Below are 11,166 nucleotides of genomic sequence, written 5' to 3'. Positions count from 1 at the left end.
GCTGAGCATTAGCTATGCAGGGAACGAACCCATTCAACATCACGTAATCACGGTATGGCCTCGAAAACGCGGCCGACCGAAAACGGTGATAGTCAATGTGTATAGCCCTCCCAGAGAGAAACACGACGACTTCGAGAATATACTAGTGCACGCCTCGGGCCTTCTAAAAGGAAAGGACCAACTTATATTTCTGGGAGACTTTAACGCACAGCACGCTAATTGGGGCTACAGCAAAGAGAACCCCAAAGGCATAATGCTAGCGGACCTAGTAGAAAGATGCGGCCTATACCAGCTTACACAGCCAGATCTCCCCACACGCATCGGTAATAGTGTATCAAAAGACACGTCGCCAGATCTGACATTCACAAACATCGCAAGGAACATCACATGGACGAATCTAGGAGAGAATCTTGGCAGCGACCATTATATTTTGAGTATATCGCTCAGTGCGGCCAGGATAAGGAGGGTGATCGAGAAAGCTAAAATCTCGGACTGGGTGAAATTCCGCGAAAAGCTAGACATTCACGGAGAACTGCGCGACGTCAGCACATGGACAGCAGAAATCAAAAGGGCACACGCGAGGATAACTAAGGAAATTGAAACAAACGCTGACACTCCGGCGGTCGATAGACACCTACTTCAATTGTGGGATGCCAGAAGGAGCCTCACCAAACGTTGGAAGAGACAAAAACTTAACCGAAAACTGAAAATACGTATAGCCCAGCTAGCACAGCAAGCTAATGAGTATGCGCAACGTTTGTGTGACGCCAACTGGAGACAGTTTACTGACTCGCTCAGAGGAACACTGAGCACTAAGAGGACATGGCACATTTTGCGAAGCATGATTGACCCCGGAGGCACAAAAACAGTGACGAACAGGACACTCAAGGCCCTTGAGAGCGAGTTTAAAGGTGACGATATCACGCTAACAAACATGATCAAGGAGATTTATGTCGGGCACAACCTTACCACACAGCTGCTACACACCAAATACAAAGGAATACAGCAACCCGACTTAGACGCACCCATAACCTTGGAAGAAGTATACGCGGCGGCTCAATCATTTCGGAAAAACACCGCTCCAGAAAAAGATCAGGTTAGCAATGCCATGATCAGAAACCTGAGTGACACAGCCCTAACACAAATCGTGGACTTCTTTAACGAGAAAGTCTGGAGTGAGGGCGGAGAACTCCCAACAGAATGGAAAGAGTCTAATATCACCCTAATACCCAAGCCGGGTAAACCCAGGAGTATCCATAACCTAAGACCAATTTCGCTGACGTCATGCGTGGTCAAGTTGTTTGAAAAAGTGATCTTAACCAGACTATCCAACTATATAGAAACAAAAAACCTTCTACCCAGCAACATGTTCGGCTTCAGGCCACACGTATCACCTCAGGATGTGTTCCTCCTTCTGAAGTACGACGTCCTGCACCCAATCAGAGGCTCGAGTGACCATTTTATACTGACGCTCGATATCAAGAAAGCTTTTGACACAATCTCACATGACTCGATCATGGAGGGCCTGGAGTCCATAAACTGTGGCCGCCGCATATACGCGTACGTTAGATCATTCCTGACGCACCGAACGGTGACAATAGGTTTGGGGTCGACTAGGTCCGACACTTTTGACCTCCCGAACAGAGGCACCCCGCAAGGAGCTATCCTTTCTCCTATCCTCTTCAATGTGGCCATGCGTAAGCTCGCCATTGAACTACAGGAGGACCCAGATTTAGGCATCGCTATTTACGCGGACGACATTACCCTTTGGACGCGAAGAGGGTCGTATGCGGAGAAACAAGACACACTACAAAGAGCAGTAGACAAGATACTGGCTTTCACCGACGGAGCAGGGATGAAATGTTCGCCTGAGAAGACCGAGCTGATCAGAGTCAGGGTTAAATATGCGAGAAAGAACGATGTTGTACCAATAACCATCCACCTTGATGGACGTCCCGTTAGGGAGGTGAAAACACTGCGCATTCTGGGATTGTGGGTACAACAGAACGCAGGCACAACACACACCATCCAAAAATTGAGAGGAACAACAGGGAACGTAGCCCGTATGATAAGAAGGATAGCTAACAGTAAAGATGGGCTAACTGAAGTAGAAACGATCAGACTGGTCCACGCCTTTATAATTAGCAGAGTGACGTACGCACTCCCGTACCAAGCACTAACGAACCAGGAGATGAAACAAGTTAATACAATCATAAGGAAAGCCTTCAAGGCAGCGCTTGGCATCCCCGAAAGTGCTAATAACGAGAAAGTCGAGAGACTAGGCCTCTACAACACCTTTGAGGAATACGCGAGCGCGGTCCTCATAGCTCAATGAGAGCGGCTCAGCTCAACGAACCAGGGACGTGCAGTTCTAGAAAAGCTGGGTTTCACACCGCGACCACTGTACTGCGACGAGGATACAGTGCTACTGGACAGGGACACGAGATCTCATATCACGGTGGCACCAATACCAAAGAATATGCACCCAACCTACCATGCCGGTAGAAGACGAGCACGAGCTGTAACCCTGCGGAATCGTTTTGGGAAAGGTTCAGCCGCGTACTACACAGACGCTAGCAGAGCCAGTAGAGAGACTCACACGCTAGCGGTTACCCAACAACAACGCATCATAACGGCCACAGTCGTAACTCGATCCACGTGCGCGGCCGAAGCGGCTGCAATAGCCATGGCAATTGCAGACGCGGAACACAGAAACGAGTCGGCAGTCATACTGTCCGACTCGCAGACGGCATGTCGGCTGTTTCTCAATGGGACGGTACCCAAAATGGTACGCAGAATTCTGGGACAAACCTTGAAAGAACACCATGACATTATCTGGTGTCCGGCTCACGAGGGCTTGGAAGGTAACGTGGCGGCAGACCGTATAGCTCGAGGATTCAACAACCGAGCTGCGGCCGGGCCTTGCGCGGAACTTCTTCCAAGCACTCGTGATATTCTACTACAACAACGGGAGGAACGCAGAGTCTATGGTCATCCACACAAGGCCCTTAACAGACAGCAGAGTAGGGACTGGCGGCGCATTCAAACAAACAGCTTCCCTAACCTGCATCAACTCAGTAAAATAAGCCCAACAAGATTTCTGGACGTCTGTCCATGGTGTTCCAACAAACCCACACTACAACATATCACATGGGAGTGCCTGGAAAGGCCTTCACATATTACTAGCCCTTACATAACATCACAACCACTCATGTTAAATAGGCAGTGGGAGGCATGGCTTGCGGACGAGGGAAAGGAGAGCCAAGTGGCTCTCCTGGACCAAGCCCAACGAGCCGCTCGCGCCAGTGGAGCCCTGGACTAAGGGCCCAACCACACTCGCCTAATTTTCTTTTCAAATAAAGTTTATTCCTCCTCCTCCTCCTCTACGCTGAAATTATGAGCGGCAACGCAGCCAGCTGGGCAAGACGACGATGAACGCGGGAGCGCTTGCTTACCTTGATGACGACGACAGGAGACGCCGACAGCCCGGGCGCCTTAGGTGCTTCGCACATAAAAACCATCTGCTCTCAGAGCTGCACAGGCGGCTCGTGCTCGGCACGCGCTCGTGCCACTGCTCCCGCGTTCGTCGTCGTCGTCTGCTTCCCTAGTTGGCTGGTGGCCGCTCATCATTACAGCGTAGAATTACACTTCTGCCGCCGTAATGGGGAGGCCGCGCTTACGGGAGTATATGAGCCATTACTTAACGGGGTACGAACCATTCACTGTCTTACGTAACGGACAGGTTTAATTTTGAAGAAATTTCGTGGAAATCCATCCAGAATGAACGCGCTCAGGAAAGGGCTCGTCGTCGACGTGCCGATTCTAGCGTGAGGGCTAACGAAGTCGAGGCGAAACGTCAGCGAAGAGCCGCGGACCCCCGAGTTGCGGGAGCGCGATGTTGACGCCAAACGTCAGCGTCGTCTAGCCCTGCAGGAACCCGACAACAGTGGCGCACGCCTCGGGAACGCTAGCGTCAACTTACCCGGTGCGACGGCCAGGTTTCAACGCGAGTTTCTCAACTGGAACTGCAGAGCCAGCTACAGTGCGTGTGACCGGTTGTGGTTAGAGCACGACGTGGTACTCGTGAGTGCAATTCATTCGCAGGAACACCGAAGAAACACACGACAAGCTTCGCATACCCCCATTTCCTCAAAACAGGAAGGGCTACTAACTTTTTTCGACGACAGAGCTCGTCTTTGCAGCGGTGCGCATCGCAAGCTTGCTGACCTTGCGAACGTTTTCAGCTTTGTGAATACGCTTTTTCTTGTAAGTGTTTTCCTACGTCAAAATTTGTCTGTTGGTTCGCTTTGAGAATTCCGGCCCAGATCCATAACTGTGGCAAAAACAGGTATTCCTGTCTATTAAACTACACATGTTAGGTTATATGAAGCGGATAAATGGCATATGTAACTTCAAAGTTTACAATAAAAACTTTTGATGCCTACAAAATTCCTGCAAAAGTCCAACTCTCAAACTACTGATATACCTCAGAGTGCTGCATACCACATCAAATTTAGCTGCTTTGACGTCTCAATAGGTTTGATTGACAGAATTGCGATGCCGATTTTCATTGCTTACTTACGGAGTTGTAAACTTCCCACTTGATTTTGTTCAAATTTGGCAATATTGAAGAGACTTTTCTTAAACTTCCATTGGGCCTAAACATAACTGCAGCAAACATAATCAAATTTGGAGCAGTCGTTGCCGAGCAAGACGATTTTTCTCTCCGGGTGTATTGAGAACGGATTTTCTGAAGCAAAGCCTCCTCTAGGCCTCTCTCATCTTTCTCTTTCAATGTATTTCTCTCTCTCTCTCGCTCAACCGTATACATCGTGTCTCCTGCTCTGCAGCATTTATTCCTTATTTTCTTATTGGGTACGTCTCTCGGAGTTCTCGAGAAATGACGTCGCCCAGCGAATGGCCGTAGCAACAGCCGACATGATTGGGACATTCGCAGTGAGATTACGTGCACCAAATGCTCGGCTGCTCAAGAAGCGCTGTAACAAAATTTCGCGCAGAATTCTTCGGAGTACGTAAGCTTTTACGTGTGGTTCTCTTTTATCTTTATTACCTGTTATCTTCAATATCAAGGACGGGATAGACGCGTCAAGCTTAACATTATTTTTCTCAAAGGCGCGGTGGAGAGAGATGCCAGAATAACCCAGCCTTTGTTAAAAGAAAAATAACTAATAACTGGATAAGACTATACAGAACTACTAGGTGATGCTTGTCTGGCAGAATGCACTTGCGCAATCGAAACTAGTTAGGCCTCAGCGTGAAAACAGGATTGAGAAGCAGGTGAGAAAGATGGATTTTTTTAAATTCTATGCGGACCAATACTTTCCTTGATTTGCCTTATTTTTTGTTGAAGCAGCCAGACCTAGAGTGGGAGCGGCGACACGGGAAAGTATGTCTATATATAACTAGCAGATGGAACAACAGCAGTACACATGGTTGATGCAAAATGCTGTGGCGTCAACGGCTATGTGGAAACCTACACATTATCCCGCTTCCATGCCGTCTCTCTAGGACTATAGCACCGCCGGAACAAACAACCGATCTCAATAATAACGGTGAAGCACTGCGTATGCTTTGTCCTCTGCAAGAGATGTGACTAGCCGCAGGCTGATGTCGCCAAAGCGTTGACCAATGACGTAGGCTGTGGCGCCATCTGCTAGTTGGGAACCAACACACTTTCCTGCCTCTGTGTCATCTCTTTAAAACCAAAAACGCCAGAAAACAAACGATCTCCATTATAGCGACAAAGCATTGCTTAAGCTATTTGCCCGGCAGATAAACAGAAGTATAGTCTTATACGTTCAATCTGCCATTTGAAATTGACCTATTGTTTCTTCCATCCACAGTTCTTTTAGGCTTTCATGTTGAAATGATTTGTCCGGATGCGCATCGCAATGATAGAACCACCAACTTCGCTTCGACAAAAGCTACAGGCGTACAACTTTATCTCGCACAAACAGGGTGAACGTGCGTCGCTAGGCAACCGTGAAGGAATTAGTCTGCGCACATCGAGAGCCTCTCGTTAAGTGGCACTTGGAGTGTCTCAGAAGCGCAGAGCGTTTCTGAAAAAAAAATACAATGTCGAGTCAGGCCCCTGGGATTGCTCGCCGAAGCTGCGTTCCGTCTTCTGAAGAGATTGAACCCTCCGCTTTGATAATAACATCATTCAGCTACCAATTGTAGGCCGAAAACAAGGAAGAGAGAGCTTGTGTGAGCAATTGTATTATCTACTGATTCAATGAAGCGGAAAGCATGCGACACTTTAAATTTCATTGCCGCCTTCGGACAAACTTTCCTGACCGAGTCTTAAGAGAAAAGTAAGCTGACAAATGAGTCGCCCTGAGTTTTTTTTTTTTCCTAACTAGCGGGTAAGTGCTTCAAGGAATAGCCCACCCAAGAGCTGGCTAAACTCATACAAAAGTCAATGAATTCGTGGAACAAAGGAAGCAAGGTCTTAGAAAAGCGGAATGGAATGAGACACTTAAAGACAAATGATTCTTGATAAACACAAACCTGCATCCTCGGCAGAAATAAAGAATCCGCGTGCGTTGTACCCCGCCTGTCTTCCCCATGTTCCCGTGCTAGGTGTGCGCAATCGATGTAGACGCCTACACACCTGGCATACACGTGCAGACACACACACGCACTCAAAACAGATGCATTATCGCACATGGTCACGATAGATTTGGCAACCGGTCTAGTTCGTAATAACTTATTGTGAGGACGGTATGGGTGGAAGGTAAGACGAGTGCCGGTCCTGTTTGCTCCATTTTCCTCGTCTTTCTCCTGCGCCACCGTCCGCATAATAAATTGTACCACAAGAGGCTGTGATTGTACGCACTCGCACACATGCGTACACGGGCAGAACAGGAGCCGAGGCAAAGAGTAGGAAGGAGCAGAGCCGTAGCCGCAGCGACAGTGACTCTGCTTGTTCTCTCATTGGAACGTTCTGCACGCTCCGAGAGCAGGTGCGACGGCAAAGGTGCATCACGTGACCAGATTGTTCACCTTCCCAGCATCCTTTGCGGCGAACAGGCTCGCAATGCGCGGCCGCTATAGCAATCATGGTAACGTGAATGACGTTCTCGGCTACAGCTGCAACCGAAAGCGCGCAAGTTGCGGCAAAAAAAAAGAAATTGACGATTCGTGCGAGGTACCCGCACGGCGCCGATCCACTGTCATGGAAACACAACCGAAAGAGATGGCTACGATGCGGTCGCATCGCGTGACTTTCTTCGCATTCCACTTTTCGCGTAGAATTGGATTTCAGCTTTCCTTCTCCTGTTCGCCCATTAGAAGGCAGCTACCCTTGAGTGCTCCTGTTCGCCCAATTGGATGCGCCTGAAGTCATCGAGAAAGAGCGGGATCGTATTGGGGCAGGTTTGCCTGGCGACAGGCTTGGCGTCACGCAGTACGCCCGGTAAGATTCTGAGGAATTAAAGAAAGTGAGCCACAGAGAAAAAAAACAAACGCGCACGAGCGCACACAAACTTAAGCACGCCCGCACGTATGCCCATGTGCGCAAAAACGCCCGGGCGCACACGCACCCACGTAAACCCAAATGTACTACATACGCACCTATACTTACTCACGCACGAGAATTTTGCCGTTAAATTATTGAAGCGCGGCCAGCTTCTGAACAGTATCACTTTCATTGAAAAAAAAAATATTTCCAAAATGGTCTCTTGTAGCCGTCTTTTCTTTCATACATACGCCGAATTTATTTTTCTTTATTACTTTTCTTTGCACGATAGAGCAGATGGAAGAGAGACGGTAGCGTAATGCATTGAAGTAATATTCGTGTCATTACAGCGAAGCAAAAGAGGACAAAGTTACAAAAACCTTCTTAGGAATTTCAGGTACACCGCCTAGCGGAAAGGTTCCATGGGCGACAAGCATTCCATTCCTTTGGCACAGGATCAGAAGGCTTGAATGATTTCGGAGCAACACTAAAAAAAGAAGGAATTAGTAATAATAACGATAGGAAGAAGAAAAAAAGCAGTTTTTTTCTAAGTTACCCACGGTGAAGCTGCTGAACCAAAGCTCCCTTCAATCGTGCATCCCGAGATATTTTCAGGGAAAGAATTCATTGCATTCTTCTTCTTTTTCTAGTTCGTTTAATCTCCTTTAGGGAAAGCGATTCCGCAGAAAGGCCCATCCATGCTGCGATTGTCTTTTAGACACCGATTTAAAAAAAACTGAATTTTTCTCTTCCTGGGGGAAGATGGGATGGGACCTCATGGCTGCTAAAAGGTAAAAATTCTGTAAAATTATGTAAAAATTGAATGTTTGCCCAGGAGGACCCTTTTGGCATTGCGGTGCTTCCTCAGATCCTCGCATATTCGGAACACGTATTATATTTCCACCTTTCAGTCGACAGAATCACGCTCTAACTTGCTGGTCTAGTAGATGAGTAAGAAATAATATTATTATTATTCATAGGATGTTGCCGTGTAATGTCCCGGAAACTTTTTCCAAAGTACGCTGCGTTCAAAATATCTTCTACTGCAGGCCAAGATACACCCCGGAAAGTTTGCCTATTGCGTGAAATTTAAAGTCAGGCGATTGGAATAGGTCAAAAACCGGAAGATAATGATGCGTAGTACGACGTTGGGAGGGAGGGGAGGGGGGGGGGGGGGGGGGGTGGAGGTCAGAAAGAAGAAAGACTGTCAGGCTCGGAACGGAACGGAATAGAAGAACGAAGAACGGGGGACGGAAGTTTCACACGTCGACAAAGCCTGTAACGAAAATATTGCAAATGACACAGCGCTACACGGCAAATAATTTTAAGTACCGTAAAAGTGCGTATTTCTCTTATAGCTGGCAACTTAAGCTTAATGCTGTAAAATAAAAATTACTGTACACGACAGCGAGCTGAATTTACGCCAAACTGCGATGACGGAATTCGTTATAGAAAACCGTGTAATTTAAATCACATTGGCCTCACCGAAATAGCCTGTACGAAACGTTTGAGAGCAAAAGTTATGAAACTTTATCTCACGCAAATATAGTGTCGTCTATTGTCGTGTCATGTTCCTTTGCCACAAAGCGTTGCAAAAATAAAAAAATAAAGAACTTCGTTTCACCCCACTAAGCATTCGTTCTTACCCCTTAAATTCGAAGGTATTAGCTATGGGACACCTTAAGTGTGCCAACATTTTTACTGTGTACAGCGAATAAATTATAACACAAATAAATTGCCGTGCCACAGTAAATGGTAGGTTTTAATGGAAGGGGCACTAGGCAAAATCGAATGAAGTATTGCGGGATCTCTCCAGAGTGCAAAAATTTCTCTGTGCTACTCCTTTCTGGCTGGATATGTTAAAATTTGACAACCGACAACCAACCATTCATATTTAACGCTATTTCGTATTAAAACTCGCGAGGGCTCGCGATTCGGAGTTCGCAGCGCAGAGTTCAGGATGAATCGTTCACGACGTACTAAACAACTATTTGCTTCGCGACCACCTTTGGCATCCTTGCCACTCGCACATGCGTCGCCATCTCGCAGTTCTTGAAGCCCCTGTCAACCGTATCTCAACGCGCTTGCGGACGGACAGCCTCGCGTGTCGGTTGAGAAAGACCCCCGGAGATCGGCTACGCTGCGGGCTAAGATCGCGAAATAATCCTTTCACCGAGACGCGTTCGACAGGAAAGACTCTCTCAGCATCCGGTCATACATCACTCTGGATTGCGTGGCGCCTTTCCCAGAACCACCACGCATTTCACCACGCCTCATCACAAACCCCTCCCTTCGGCGTTACGGAAACACCGGCCTGCTCAGAACATATCAACAGGGCTGTCCAGCGTAAAGCTAGTTTTCTCTCGTCTCTAGTGATTAGATGTACATGCTGTTAATGTATACGCGCGAGCTTTAGATCTATTTTCGCTAAGTTCATTTCACTATCCTTTCCGTGAAACTTTTCCACCACTTCATGCGCATGCTAAAACATCTCCTTGAACGCCGATTTGACAAATGTGGGTCCAAAACGATCCACGATAAACCAACATCAATAGCGAATCCCCAGATCCTTAAGGCGTCTAAGTTTTGTTGGCTTTTTAAACCGTTTTCGTAGTAGTGGACGAGGGTCTGCGGGGGTGCGACCTTCACTGCTGAAACCAAGGCACCGTTGCAAAACGCGCGTTGTCACGCAAGCAACGTTGACTCGTACAATGGGTTATGTGCAAATGCTTCTATCTCTGAACTAAAAACATTCGTGTGTGTGTGTTTGTGTGTGTGTTTGTGCGTGCGTGCGGGCAGGTGGGCGGGTGCTTGTGTTTGCGGGTAAGTGTTGTCTTTGAGCATGCCTAGCGAACAAGCACGCAAGGCAGTGATTAAGCAGACTAGTAAGCCGGGAATCACCGCTAAAGCGCCAGAGATACACACTCGAAAAAGCGGGAAGAGCTTTTATCCCCAGTCCCGGATGTAATGGAGCTTATACAGAACTGCCTTCTCTAGGAAAAGGATCCTGTTTGCCCGACACCGCCACCAGGATGCGTGACGGAGAGGACGCTGGCCTTCATCTTCTCGGAACAATGAGCCTTCATTTTGCGATCCGCTACTGATGGCCTAATCACCATTGCTCTAGATGCCGGTTTATCCTCGCCTGGGCTGGTTCTGCTCCAGCATAAAAAGGATGCGTATAGCAGACGACAAGCAGGCGCAAGCGACAAACAAATGTAAAATCAGGCAGTCGAAGCAGCAGCAGAAACTACAGAATGCCAGAAAAAGGCTGGGCAGCTTGTATGCGTGGGATTTCTGTGTGTGCTTGCCTTGCGTGATTGCGTCTGTGCGTATGTGTGTGTGTGTGTGTGTGTGTGTGTGTGTGGGTGCGTGTGTGTGTGCGTGTGTGCGTGCGTGCGTGCGTGCGTGGTGTGTGTGTGTGTGTGTGGTGTGTGTGTGTGTGTGTGTGTGTGTGTGTGTGTGTGTGTGTGTGTGTGTGTGTGTGTGTGTGGTGTGTGTGCAGAAAACGATACGACGTCCTGAAAAAATTGCGATTAGGAATCATGCGCCCGGCCATATTATCGGGGCGTACATCGCATTCCTCTGCCATTCAAACTCGACGCACAACTCGTCCCCTCCCGCCTTTTCCCCATTTCTTGCTTCTCCATTCCTCCGCTGTTCTTTCGACCGTTTCCAGTTGCAGG

Source organism: Dermacentor silvarum, chromosome 9 (assembly GCF_013339745.2).
Source record: "Dermacentor silvarum isolate Dsil-2018 chromosome 9, BIME_Dsil_1.4, whole genome shotgun sequence".
Taxonomy (NCBI): Eukaryota; Metazoa; Arthropoda; class Arachnida; order Ixodida; family Ixodidae; genus Dermacentor; species Dermacentor silvarum.
The sequence above is the reverse complement of the archived record's forward strand: the minus strand, read 5'-3'. Positions refer to the sequence as shown.